The sequence below is a fragment of the Mustela erminea genome, chromosome 5 (genome assembly GCF_009829155.1).
Source record: "Mustela erminea isolate mMusErm1 chromosome 5, mMusErm1.Pri, whole genome shotgun sequence".
NCBI lineage: Eukaryota > Metazoa > Chordata > Mammalia > Carnivora > Mustelidae > Mustela > Mustela erminea.
Window position 1 is genome coordinate 106,475,512 of NC_045618.1, and position 14,299 is coordinate 106,489,810.

Sequence of the window (14,299 nt, forward strand, 5' to 3'; positions counted from 1 at the left end):
TAGCCAGTAAATCCTGTTAAAGTTTTACACATCATTCCTGGGTCAGGAGGAAAGTCAAGGTCTCTGACTCAAGAGAGGTGTTTAGGGACCCCTGGGTGGCTCAGTTGGTTGGACGACTGCCTTTGGTTCAGGTCATGATCCCGGAGTCCCAGGATCGAGTCCCACATCGGGCTCTCAGCTCCATGGGGAGTCTGCTTCTCCCTCTGACTTTCTCCTTGCTCATGCTCTCTCTCACTGTCTCTCTCTCAAATAAATAAATAAAGTCTTAAAAAAAAAAAAGAGAGAGGTGTTTAGCTGTCATTTGGGTTATGTCTAATCAATAATAAAAGCACACTATTAATACATATACAGTCAGGTATGAATGTCAGACATTTACTGAGCAGTTATCGCTAGGAATCATGCCACTTCCTAGGGATATAAAGTTTTGCAGAGCATGGCTTCTGCCTTTGAAAGGCTAAGTCTCTTTGGACATGTAGAGCCTGCATGTGGACAGGGGTGCATGAGGGGTGTATTTCAGTTAGTAGAAGCTTGTATCGTCTGGGTTCAGAGAGGTTTCTTGTTCTGAGGTCTTGGAGAAGGAGTCATGAAAGTTGAGGGGCCTCTCAGGCAGGTGTGGGGCTTGGGTGGGGTACTTGTAGATGAAGGAAGAAAAGTGTTCCTTCAGTAGAGCTGGGTGAGGCATTCCAGTGTTCTGAGGGACAACAAGGGAATGTGTTTGCATGGAGTCAGGGTTCTTGTAGGGTGTCATAGGAAAGGAAGTGGGAGAAACAGACTGGGGCCAGGCCTTAGATGCCTTTGACTTCTAGCCATGGCCTTTGGACCTTCTGATTATGGACAGCCTCTGATGATAGTTTGAGGTGGCATTTTAGAAAGAGTAAATCTATCCATGTTGTGTGGAAGGAACTGGAGAGGTGGAAAGACTAGAAGCAGAGGAAGTAGTTAAGAGACAGCTACAATTTTATTTGCAAGATTAAAAAAATATTTTTTGAATCTAAGGACAGAGAAATAAATTGAATGTCACTAAGCAGCTGGGATGAAGAAAATGCCAGAATTACCACTATAAAAAGTTTTCTTTCTGACTTACTACTTGTGAAAAATAAAGGTTGGAGTTGGACTATGGTGGACCTGTATAGCCACAGGTCATCTCTGGTTGCCAGTGGGTTTTAGCATTAAGAGAGAGGTGTTCCCATTTGCTTGAAGGTGCCGTGAGACCCTGGTGGGCTCTTGAGTGACTTGGTGTGCTGTGTCCCTCGCTGTACTCTCCGTTCTGCAGAGCGTATCCCCAGGTGGGCTTGTGTACTTGACAGTCTTCCTTGTATAACTGAAAGCCATTAGAGAGAAAAGTAGATAAACGACAGAATCACCAGAGGCAAAAATGAAAGACGAGAATAAGGAAATGATCTCCAGGAAAGAAGTTGCGAAACACGCCCCCCTCAGGTGAGAGAAGCTTTTATATATAAAAGTATATAATGTGTCAAGGCCCTTGTGTTGCAAGAGGCAAGGAAAGAGCCAAATCTGGCCAGCTTGGTGAAAGGATGTAAGATAAGGATTCAAGGGAAAAGTGAGGAAGACAGGAGTGATCCTGGTATAGTTAGTCCTGGTTCATTGACTCAACAAAAGTTAACAAGCTCTTACTCTGAGGAAAACTAAGCATTTGGGATGTTTGGGTTAAGGGAATAGCATTTGCAAAGGCATAAATGAGCAAACAAGCAAGGTGCTGGTAGACAGTTCAAATGTTCGGGAATTGCTAGAGCAAATGAAAGTTACACAGAACTTCTGGCAGCCTACCGAAGTGTAGAATTTGGCCAGAATAGTGTTTTGTGTTCTAAATTTGTACTATTTGTTAAGGCTGCTCTTGGAGGGGTTGACACAAAAGTATCTCTTTCATAAGACACCATCACAAAACTTAGTGGTATAAAATTTAGCCATTATTTTAGTAACTCTCACGGTTCTAGGAAGTGATTGGGCTCAGCTAGAGATTCTCATCCAGGGTCTTTCATGTGGTTGCAATCCCCAGGGGGCTGGGATTAGAGTTGAAACTGAAAGCATCTCACCCACATATCTTGTGGTCCATCAGACTTTAGCAGGGGCTATTAGCTAGAACACCTGCACATGATGTCTCCATGTGGCCTGACCTGCTTCAGAGCATGGCTATTGGGTTCCCATAGCACGTGTTACAGAGACAGGAAGAGAGGAAGCTCCCAATTTTTTAAAGCTTGGGCCTAAATGTAGACAGGACATCACATCCACTATGTTCTGTTGGTCAAAGTAGTGTATGAGCTGAATTGTCCCCCTCCCCATTCATATGTTGAAGACCCAATCCCCAGTACTTCAGAATGGGAGTCTTTTGGAGATAGAGTCTTTAAAGAGGTAATTAAATTAAAATGGGGTTATCAGGGTCAACCTTGATCCAATATGACTGGTGCCCTTATAAGGACACCAAACACGTACACCTGTAGTGAACTGAGGGGTGACACGGCAAAAAGTTGGTCGTCTGCAAGCTGAGGAGAGAGGCCTCAGAACTGCCGACACCTCCATCTTAGATGTGAGCCTTCGGAACTCTGAGAATATACATTTCCCTGGTTTAAGCCACCTAGTCTATGGTATTGTGTTATAGGAACCTGGCTGCATGGATACACCACTGAAAGGCTTTGGGTTGTATGGTGAAAAGTGGTGACTCTCTCCATCTCTCTCTCTTTGCAGACACTCACCCATCTGTCTGTCTCTCTAATGGCAGTGTGAAGGTCATGCTGAAGGTTAGAGGCCACAGGCAAGGAGTCTAGCTCAGCAGTTTTTGCAGAGGTCAGGTGAGTGGGCAGGTGAAGAACAGCATATTGGGAATGGGAGAAGCAGACAGACAAAGCAGGTGTGAGATTCTAAGATGTAAAATTGGCAGTAGTTGGTAATGGGATATTTGCTGTGGAGGATTCCTCAGAGGGAAAGGCCAATGAATGCCAGGTGCAGAGGGATGGAATCCTATGGAGGGGGGGGATTTGATTGGCAACATTCAAGAGCACCTTTTTCCCTGATAGAGATTTATAATGGCATGAAGTAATTCAAGATGCATATGGCTGTGCCTGGGAACTTACAGCCCCTTACTTGGCCTTCTTTCTAGGCAGGGCGGGCTATGGCTCTGTCTTGTGAAGGGAGGGATGATGGGCAAAGCACATCCTTCCCTTTTTCAGATAGCCTTCTGCCAAGGGGACTCCGAGCACACCCACACCACACCTGGGGTGCACCAGCCTACAAAAGTATTCCTTGTCCAGATTGGCTGTGCTCTGGCCCCACAGATATGTCCAGAATCAGGGACACAGATGAAGCCTTCTGTGGCTCACTGCCATTGCCACCAAACCCGTTCTGAGGGTCTCAGCATTGCTGTCTTCTCAATGCCCTGGCTGACTTTGTTCCCATGGGAACCTGATAATAAGGCACCACTACAAAATAACTATGAGGGTAAAACAATATGTGTGGGACAATATTTGACCAGTGAAAAATAGATTAATTTGGAATCTGTGATCATCTCTAATAGGAGTTAAAGCTGACATTTTCTTTAGGAATATCAAGAAAAAAGTGGGAGGGAGGATAACCAACTGAGGAGAATAAATGAGATACCAAAATTACCTCCTCCAGGAAAGGAAGTATTTTCTAGCACCTTTAAAGAAGTCATTTGCATATAAACAAAGCCCTTTCCAGCTGAGGCCAGCGTGGCTCAAGCTGCCATTTTAGAGTTAATTGTGAAATCTTTTTTCTTCTTTACCTAAGGCACCGCTCCTCCACTTTACCTCTTTTGCTTCCATGCCAACTGCACTTGGATTTAAGAAAATCACATTTCCTCAGCCACAGACTTTCTTAATTTAGCAGGTCCTCTTTCTCAAATCCTGGAACACCAATTAGAGAGCAGAGAAAAAAAAAAAAAAACCGGATGAAAAGAATTTACAACATTTTAAGTCCAAATGAATGTCACTGGATCTGCCCTCCCACCATCCCCACCTACTTTGATTCCTACTTGCTTCAGGAAGCCCTGAGCAGGGATGCGGTGCTCTGGGCTTCCACGGAGCACGCTGAACACGTCACAGCCAGCCAGAGGGGTTGTCTTCCCAAATTGTATCTCTGGCAAGCTGTAAACCCGCTGTGTCTTACACGGCAACTGTGTCAGGAATTTCCCCCTGAAAGGCTGCACAGAGATGGTGTATTTTGATTAAAGGGGGAAAAAAAAAGTCTGGATAGTTTCACTTAAGATTACAACACCTCCCTACTCATGTTATTCACATCCACAATGCCACCACTGTTTTCTTTCCTTGATCCTTAGGTTCCGGGTCTGGCACTTCCATTCTAAAGTTCGAATGTGAACACAATGACTTCTGAATCACCACTCTGGGCACAAAGAGCTCTTAAACTCTCACCGTGTGTTTTTTTCCCCTTGTATCTGTTCCCCCCTGTCCCCTATCTGTTTAAACATTTCAGCTCAGCATGCAGTGTGTCTAAAAACAGCTCGGATGTAATTACTAACAATGTTACCTCTCTGCTGAAGCCTGTAATTCCCTCTTGATTAAGATGGCGATATTGATTTGACTGGGATTGCATGCAAATAAACCGTGACATTGGGAGAGGTGTGGTTTTTCAGTTTGCAGTGCGTCTGTGATTTCAGTGTAGTAGTCAAGGTTCCCCCAACCCAGACCATTTGACTAACAGCATGTATGGGGATTAGTACCTGCCGGCTAGGCTCAGAAAGAAACTGTAGCCATCAGAGGTTCTCATCTGGAGTCTTTTATAGTTTGTGTCTATCAACCACAGCCATCTCTTACATTTATCAAAGTAATTGAAGAAGAATGGGCTTTCTCGGTCAGGCTGGCTATCAGAAGGTCATGGGACTTCAGAAGGAGACAGGTGGAGGAGGGGATTGGGATAAAAATTTTTCTAAAAAAATATTTTTGTATTTATTTATTTGTCAGAGGGAAAGCACAAAAGCAAGCTGGGGTGCAGCAGGCAGAGGGAGTGGCAGACGGAGGCAGAGTGAGAAGCAGGCTCTTGGTTAAGCAAGGAGCCTGATGCAGGACTCGATCCCAGAACTCTGGGATCACATCCTGAGCTGAAGGCAGACACTTAACTGACTGAGCCATGTCCCTGGAAAAATATTTTAAGGCAGTGAAGTGATTTGGTAATTCATCACCACACAAAATTCTATACCACATTCTGCAGTCAGGCATTGAAGAATATATTCTCTTCAAGTAAATGCTCAGCAGTTCATATTGATTTGGAACAAAATTTCCAGCCACGAATCCTTTTAAGGCTAAAGAAAAAAAACCAAAAACCAAAAACCAAAAAACAACAATTGGGAGGGCAGAACTAAACTATATCTACCCCCTAGACAGACTTTACGTTTCCTGGAGATCTGCTGTAAGAGAGATCGACAGCATGGGTGCCATTGAGGGCAAATCTCTTGGCAAAATTGATATAGAAAGTGTGTATGTAATTCAAATGAAATTGATTTTTGAATGTGGGGGAAGGCCTCTGTGTGTGTGTGTGTGTGTGTGTGTGTGTAGCATAAATTTGTTTCAAAATAAAGGAGACTAAAGAGACCTAGTAACAGCAGGATCTGATTCTAGACTGGCTCTGGAATTAGAGGAGAGCAGTGTTTCAAAGGACATGATTAGATCAACTGACAAAACTGGAATATGGGCAATATAGTATATAAAATTATAGCATCAGTTTTAAAATTGCTGAAGCTGATAGACAACCGTAGTATGGTTTTATAAAAGAATATTCTAATTTTGAAAAATATACATGATCTACACAACTTACTCTTAAGTAATTACAAATTACCTATGTTTTGCATATATATTTACATATATATATTTTTTACATATGTATAAGAGAGAGGGAAAGAGAAAGAGAACAAATGATAAAATAAATGGGCAAAATGTTACAAGTGAACCTGGGTAAAGAGTATATGGGTATTCTTTTTTCTATTCTTATTCTTGAAGTTTTTCTTTAAGTTTGAAATTATTTCCAAATACAAGTAAAGAGGGAAGGATGCCTTTGGATATCTGACCCCAAGCTTGTGTAATCCAGAGCTGTTTTGCCAGGGGTGGGGGTGGGGTGCGGTAAGTGAAAATCCCAACCTTGCTTTTTTGGTATTGGTGTTCTACTTCTTTCCTGTTTCCTGGTTTCTACCAAGACACTTAACTGCGAGAAGATACCAAAGCCTCATTTGTTGATCAGATAGATGTTGAGTTACTCAAGATGCATGATCAGAGCAGATGTTTTGCTCAAGTTAAAATATTGACAGGGTGACAGAAACCTAAACCAGGACTGTGTACGTGCATACATGATGGCTTAGCCGCCAGAGGTATTGAAACCCTCTCGTTAGTCTGCTTTTTCTCTCCTCTCTCCACCAGACTTCCTCCTAGCAGTTAGAATCACTTGCATCCAACACTGGTTTCCTCTCATGATTTCCTTATTCAAGCACTTAGAATTCCTTCTGTTCATGCTTTGTCTGTTCTCATCCTCAAGTTCCTCTTGTTTCCCACACTCCATTCCCAAAGGGAACTTCCCTTCATTTCTACTCTTCACTCCAACTCACGCCTCATACACGCCAGCCAGCCATGGCTCTCTGATTAGTTATTCTCTTCCTTTTATATACTGTGATTTTTTTTTTTTTTCTGGTAACTTGTGAAAATAATCCATGTTGATCATAGATGTTTGGAGAAAAATAGAAAGTACAAAGAAAGAAAATGAATGAGTCACCAGTAATCCCACCAGTCAAGACTGATTATCTCACCGCTCAAGACAGCCGCTATATTTTGGTATTTTCCTTCCATTTTTTCCTATGCATACATTTGTAAATGTGGTCTTTTATAATGAGGTCTTTTCTCTTTTTTTTCCTACTTAACTTTCCATGTGATGTCATTAAACATGGTTTTTAAAAGTTGTATGATTTTCAGTTAAATGAAAGGACCCTAGGCTGACATCCACCTGGTTGGTTACTTACTGGTTGGTGTATCTGATTGGTTAGTCTGTTGGTTTTGATTGGTTGGCGTGTTGGTTGTAATTACAGTTGGTAAGTGTCTGTGCCATTACCAGTTGTTAAACATTTTGAATATCACCAGTAGTTATACCATTACAGAGTTAACATTTCCCTATCATTGGACATTTGGATTGTATTTAATTCATGCTATTATAAGTACATCTATAAAAGAAACACAATAATTTTTTTTTTATAAATGGCTAAGAATTTCCTCTGGTTAAATTTCTAGAAATTCAGTAACAGGCCAAAGATACTATTATTTTAAAGGTATTGATGCATATTGCCCTTATTCATTTATAGTATACTCTAGCCAAAAAGGCACAGAGGTTTCACTGAACCCTACAAGCCTGAATATTCTAATTTTCAAAAGATCTTTGCCAGTCTGATGATGGAAAAATTGTGTCTTGCTTGAATTTGTATTTCTTTTGATATATTTTTAATGTGAGCATTTGAACGTTTGACAGTGTGTTTTGCCATTTTTCTCTGCTCACTTTTCTGCTCTACAATTCATCATGTTTCTAGGCTCTATCTTTACTCTTTTTGTAGATGGGACAGCTGTCCCTTCACTGACTGCCAGGATTAGTTTGCTTACTTTCCCTGGCAAGGCTCCTGCCACTTTCTTCACAAACCCACTCACAGGCCTCCTAAAGCAGTTCCTTAGTTGGATTTGCAGATGAGTTATGTTGTAGGGTATTTGTGTTGCTTTCTGTGGGTGTGCTGCTGCCTCACTTATAATCTAAGTTCTCCAAAGAAAAGGGCTTTGACTTTTAATAAAAAGAAAACATTTCTGGGGCGCCTGGATGGCTCAGTGGGTTAAGCCTCTGCCTTTGGCTCAGGTCATGATCCCAGGGTCCTGGGATGGAGCCCCGCATGGAGCTCTCTGCTCCGTGGGGAGCCTGCTTCCTCCTCTCTCTCTCTGCCTGCCTCTCTGCCTACTTGTGATCTCTGTTTGTCAAATACATACATACATACATACATACATACATACTATTTAAAAAAAAAAAAAAGAAAACATTTCTTTGGGTCTCATCTGATTATCTATTGTTGCATAACAAACCACCCTGAAACTTAGAGGTTTACAACAACCAACCAATTTATTATTATCTCTCATGGTGTGTGTGTGTGTGTGTGTGTGTGTGTGAGAGAGAGAGAGAGAGAGAGAGAGAGAGAGAGAGAAAGAAAGAGAGAGCAAGTGAGCTAGGCTATTGTTCCTTGAGGTGTCTCTTGAAGTTGTAGCCAGGTGGGGGAAGAGACTAGAGTCATCCAAAAGCTTGACTGGGTTGGATATCCAAGACGGCTTCTTGTCTCACTTCTCTGACTCCTCATAGGCGAAAGCTGGAACAGCTAAGGGCTGTCTGGTCTTTCTCTCTCTCCCTCTCTTGTGTGACTTTTTCACATGGCAACCTTGGGCTTTCTCAAAGCATGGCACTCACAAGGTATATGAATTTCTTACCTGGGGGCTCGCTTCTCCGGGAGCAAGTACTCCAAAGAGATCAAGGTAGAAGCTGCAAGGCTTCTTATGACATGGTCTTAGCAATCATGTAGCATCACTTTGGCCACATTCTGTTAATCAGAAGGGAGTCACAGAATCTCAAAATTGAGAGCCCTGGTTAAGGAGGAGGGGGCTCTACAGGGGAGTAGACACCAGGAGGCATGGGGGGAGGGGTTTCTTTGGAGACAAGCTACCACAGGTGCCTAGCATTGATTGTATTCCATCCATATTTAGCACTCAATAAATTCTTATTAAATGAACAACCTAGAAACTGGGGATAAATTATTTTATAAAAAAGCCATTTGACCTTAATTTCCTTTGCTGATGGGGAGGACCCAGAGACTGAGCCATGAAAAATGAGACTCTGTCCTACTGCAATCTAATCTCTGAGGAGCAAGTAACCTCAAAGAAATTCACTTATGGGTGTAATTATATCCTACTGACAACTGGATATTTTATTCCAAGATTCTATTATCCTTCGTTATCTAACCAATATTTTCCTATTTATCCTCATTTTCTGCCTCTGAATAGGAAGGCAGCTGCACTGATGCCAAATCTCCCATCACACATGCTGTTGTTAAACATAATAAAGTTACTTCAGTGCCATTGCATATCCTTTCTGATTCATAACATTAGAAGTTCGGTGTTAGTTACAGTGACAGCCCATCTTTTCACAAGAGATCTAGACCTCAAGGTTCGTTTTTGAATCCAGTCTGGGGAAGGAGCCACCATTGTGTCTCTGACTGAGTCAGTCAGGGAAGTTTTGGGTCATGCTTCGGCCTAAAGTGTAAAATTGGTCCATTCAATTCCCATACTCTAACAACTTCCTTTGACAGCCTCCAAATGGAAAACACACGAGTCTTTAAGCTTCCATGAATACATTTAAAGGTAGTTTCTCATTAACAGTGTTTAGGATTATACCACATGCCTTCTAGGAACTTAGAGAAGGGGACAAGACACCTATCTTGATACAAAGGTAGGCAGCCTATACAAAAGGCCATATGAACGATAGAGGTGTGAAAGGCCATTGGGATTAAGAGATCAAAGACATTATTGAATAGGGTGGCATCTGTCCGATTCTGAAAAGGATTCTGATAGATAAATGTGCCCGTTTTTAGAGCTAAAACCAGTCTCAACACAGAGCCTGCTGCAGCTGGGAAGGGAATGGAGCTTTGTTGCTCTGGCAGCATTTTGTTAGCACGCCTAAGCAGCACGGGGAGACCAAAGTGAGTTAACCCCCTCGGTGCCCTCTAAACAAAAACCAGACAACCAGAGGAGGGGCCTCCGGGAAGCCCCACGGAAGGCGGCCTCTTGTCTTCTCAACTGGTGCCAATATTTGAAATATCAGTAGGTGTGGCAGTTTCTCCGCTGTAGGTTTGCAGGTCCCCTGACGGGTGGGGAGGCCTGGCAGAGGAACAATCCCAGCACACATTGGGAAACAAATGTACAAATGTTCATTTGGGCGCCTTGAACAGCACACATGGGTTTCAGCCCTGGAGACTGCAAGGGTTCTTAGCAGGGAAGCAGTTAATGTGTCACAGCACACTTTTAAAACCAGAAGAATCTCCCTGACCCTTCCCCCATCTGGAGCTGGCTTCTAGCTGAGTTTAAGGGATTTGGAAGGGATTTGGGAGGGGGTGTGTGGTTCTGGTGGTTCAGTTCCTAGGAAATAAAACAATCCTTTTTTTTGACCTTTAATGTGATTCAGATCAGCATCTCCTTGGCACAAAGCCTTTTCTGTGCAGCCCGTTGGCTGTGAGTGCAGCCGCTCAACCTCAGTCTTCTGCTTCTCCTATCACCAGCAGCCTGAATTTGGATTGGGAAACCCAGGGACTCAGAGCTCAACCTCTGACTCTTGTATCGGCTGATCCTTGAGAAGTTCAAACCCAGCTCAAAGCCAGATCCCTCAGATAATTGTTTCTCCTCCCTTTTTAGTCAGTGATGAAGGGGAACAGCCTTCTTTGAACACTTGGTGAATGGCAGAACTACAGGGGCTTAAGGAAGGACTTAGAACCAGTGATTGGATGGTCTGGAGCCACACTTTGGAATTGTCGCCTAATCCCAAATGACATACATGCTCTCTGGAGGGAAGTTGAAAAGCAAGAATTGAAGGAGTTACGGACAAAAGAGTATATGGTAAATTCCCTCACAAACTGGGGATTTGATTAATCCCAGTGGAGTCATGAATCTGACTGAGGGAAGTTCTGTTTTTCCTGTACCCATCATGCGGTGCCCCTCTGTGGGAACAAAGATCCTGTCATATTGACGCTGCCTCTTTCCCTCTGCTCTGATGTTATACTGTGTTTTGGCGATGCAGTTTGTAGCTCGGAAAGAAGAACACATTTGTCTACAGCATCCACAATAAGAGTCCTGGCTGGGTTATCAGGTAGCTTTTGAAATCTGTAAAGGCTCAGTATAACAAAGATAATTTTTTCATTGGTAAGGAAACACAGATTTAGTTTAATCATCGGGGCATAAGCAAGTTTAACTACAAAACCAACAGAATTTGAGATAATCTACCCTGAGTGATAAAGGCCGGTTGTTCAAATTCGAGTCAATTTATAGAGAAGCATTGTAAAAGGCAGGAAGTACTGTGGTTCTCAGACTTCTGTGGACATAAAAGCCTTCACGAGGACTTATTAAAGATGCAGATTCCCAAAGATTCTGATTCAGCAAACCATTTTGAAGGCAAGAAGCCAGGGCATCCCAGGTAATTACCCCAGGTAATTCTGATACTCTGGGGTCTAACACATTGAGAAGTAGAATAAGGTTCTAAAGGGGAAGGGCCAGTGCAGAGATTCAGAACCCCAGTTTTTTAAACTATTACCACGACCCATCTCTGAAATCCTCCCTACATTCTCAGTGAGTGAAGCAATCTATTAGTTAGGGAGTAGTTGGCTATAGGTTATAGAAGTCCTGGAAAACAGTGACTTAAACTAATAAGGGCTTTTGTTTTTGAGAGGAGAGGATAAATGAGAAGTCTGGAGTTGGGCAATCCAGGTGTAGTGGCTGGCCTCCCAGGAGTGGTCCCCCAAAAGATATGTCCGACATCGAGATCCCTGGAAACAGAATGTTACATTATTTGGGAAAAGCGTCTTTGCAGATATCATCAAATATCTTGAGATCATCCTGTATTACCCAGGTGGACCTAAATCCAATAGCAGGTGCCCTTAGAAGAGTAAAGCAGAGAGAGAGGAGACACACAGAAGAGGAGTCAGCAGAGTGACTACGGAGGTGGAGATGGGATTGATGTGGCCACAAGCCCAGGGGCAGCACCAGGAACTGGAAGAGGCAAAGAATGGATTCTTCCCTAAAGCCCCCAAAAGGTGCACAGCGCTACCTGATTTCCAACTTCTAGTCTCCAGAGCTGTGAAAGAATAAATCTGCATTGTTTTAAGCCCCTGAGTTTATAATAATTTGTTATAGCAACTCTAGAAAATTAATACACCAGTGTTGGTATGGAGAGGTTCCAACAGGGACCAAATTTCCTTCTGTCTTTCTACTCAGCCATTCTTAGCACAAGCTTGCTGCTTCCTTGTCATGAGATGGCTATTCCATCTATGTATGGTATCTGTATTCCAAGTAGAAAGAGAAAAGAGCAAAGGGAAAGGCATGGATAGTTTAACCTCCCTCCATTTTAAGGAGCTTTCCTGGAAGCCTCATGTAATAATTTCCTCTTAACTCTCATTGACCAGAACGAGTCAAGCAGCCACCCCAGCGGCAAGGAAGGCTTGGGAGAAAAAAAAAAAAAAAAAAAAAAAAAAAATATATATATATATATATATATACACACACAAAAAAGAATATATATATATATATATGTGTGTGTGTGTGTGTGTATATATATATATATATATATATATTCTTTTTTTTTCACCCTGAGTGATAAAGGCCAGTTGTTCAAATTTTATATATATATGTATTATATATATATATATATTTTAATGTTAGGTAACTTGTCACATCACACAAAATTGGAGTTTTATTAGTAAAGAGGATGTTGAAACTGGGGGGCAACCAGAAAACCCTGCCATGGCAGCCATGCCCAACAAACCCAACTGTCCCACTACAGTGGGTTTTCCTTAAAACTTGGACTGTGAGAAGTGGAGACTGGTTGGTCTGAGTTGCTTGAGAACACTACGTGAGGGCTAGCAATTCCTTCTCAACCAACCCTTGGTAATGAATACTTTCATATCTTAATGTCATCAACCTGAGGTAAAGGAACTTCTGTGACCTGTTTACCTCACTTTGTTCTGTTCTCTCTTTTTTTTTTTTAATATTTTATTTATTTATTTGACAGACAGAGATCACAAGCAGGCCAGAGAGGCAGGAAGAGAGAGAGAGCGAGGAGAAAACAGGCTCCCTGTGGAGCAGAGAGCCCGATGCGGGGCTCGATCCCAGAACTCTGGGATCATGACCCAGGCCTAAGGCAGAGGCTTTAACCCACTGAGCCACCCGGGCACCCCACCTCACTTTGTTCTTAAAAGGAATTTCCTTTTGACCAAAAAATGGCAGATCTCTTACGTGTGGCCCACAAGTTCTGCAAACTTGGATATCTAGAAATTTTAATGAAGACATTTCCTTTTAACAATGTTTTTCTAAACACTATGATTTTTCTAATTTTTTTTTTTTTTTTTTAATTAGAAGATAATGCCATTGGCACTATATTTACCCTGTAGGGCTGGTGTGATTGAAAGCATTACGGTAAGTAATCTTTTTTTCCTCAGCTGTGGAGGTTTAGAAAGGATTGAATGTGGCTAAGGAGCTTGTGATTTTTAGAATTAAAGTTTGAATTTCTTTGCCAGCCTTTCGTTCATAAACACTCAGGTCCCCAAAGGGGCCATTGCAGTAGTGGTGTAAGCTCTGGATTCATCGACACTGGACTGTAAACAAAGCTGGCCAGTCAGTGCCCTGCAACAGGCAGTGCCCTGCAACATCACTGCCGGTGGGCCCCTCTGCCTCCACTTCCTGGAGTATTGCTGGATAGCCACATCACTTTGTTGGAGAATGTACTTATGTGAAACAGACATCCTTGAGCCAAACTTTTACATTTGGTGGTTCTCAATGGGGAGACATTTGGAAACATCTGAAGACATTTTTGTTTGTCACTACTCCGTTGGAGAGGGATTTGGAGATGGCGCGACTGATACCTAGAAGGAAGAAGCCAATGATGTGGCTAAACATTTTACAGTGCCTAGAATAGCCCCGTTGACACAGAATTATCCAACTCTAGATGTCAGCAGGACTGAGGTAGAGAAACCTTGGAGTACATAAATAGTAACTTTTAAGGGTAAAAATTAAAACCCTTAAGTTAAACAAACAACCCCTAATGTCCTTTGAATTCTTCCGTGAAAACCAGAGGCCACTGAGACCCAAACTGGCTGCTAGCAATGGGTAGAGTTACTGTTGTTATTTTCGAATGAGAAAGAAATTGTGTTTCTGGGTAAGATAACAGCAGGTGAAATTTTCCAAAAATAAATAGTATTTTCACAGTGTTATCTTGCTTAACTTCTGTGAAAGTTTCAAATGGGGGAACATTTGATCTTGCTACAACTTTCTGCATTAGTCATTCTGACAGCACTTCCTAGGAGGAGGGTGGTAAAGACTGTCAGAGTCTTCTGACAAGTCCCAGACTGATTGTAACCATCAGGAGTGGGTGATTTGCTTCCTATTCAGTACAAATGGAATAAAGGATCTTGAGCCAGGCAGCTAAGAATCATTGTGAATGCATCAGCATATATTGGTCAAGGGGTGAAAGCCATTGCATGTTGCAACCAAAC

General features: G+C 42.4%; 1 long non-coding RNA gene across 1 annotated transcript; it reads right to left on the bottom strand.

Annotated features, from left to right (window-relative positions):
- Positions 1-1,036: 1,036 nt before the first annotated feature.
- Positions 1,037-4,196, bottom strand: LOC116590016. The gene is made up of 3 exons (XR_004285486.1): positions 4,007-4,196; positions 3,783-3,878; positions 1,037-1,321 (listed from the first exon to the last, which is right to left on the bottom strand). It is a non-coding gene; the product is annotated as an uncharacterized LOC116590016 (long non-coding RNA).
- Positions 4,197-14,299: the final 10,103 nt, after the last annotated feature.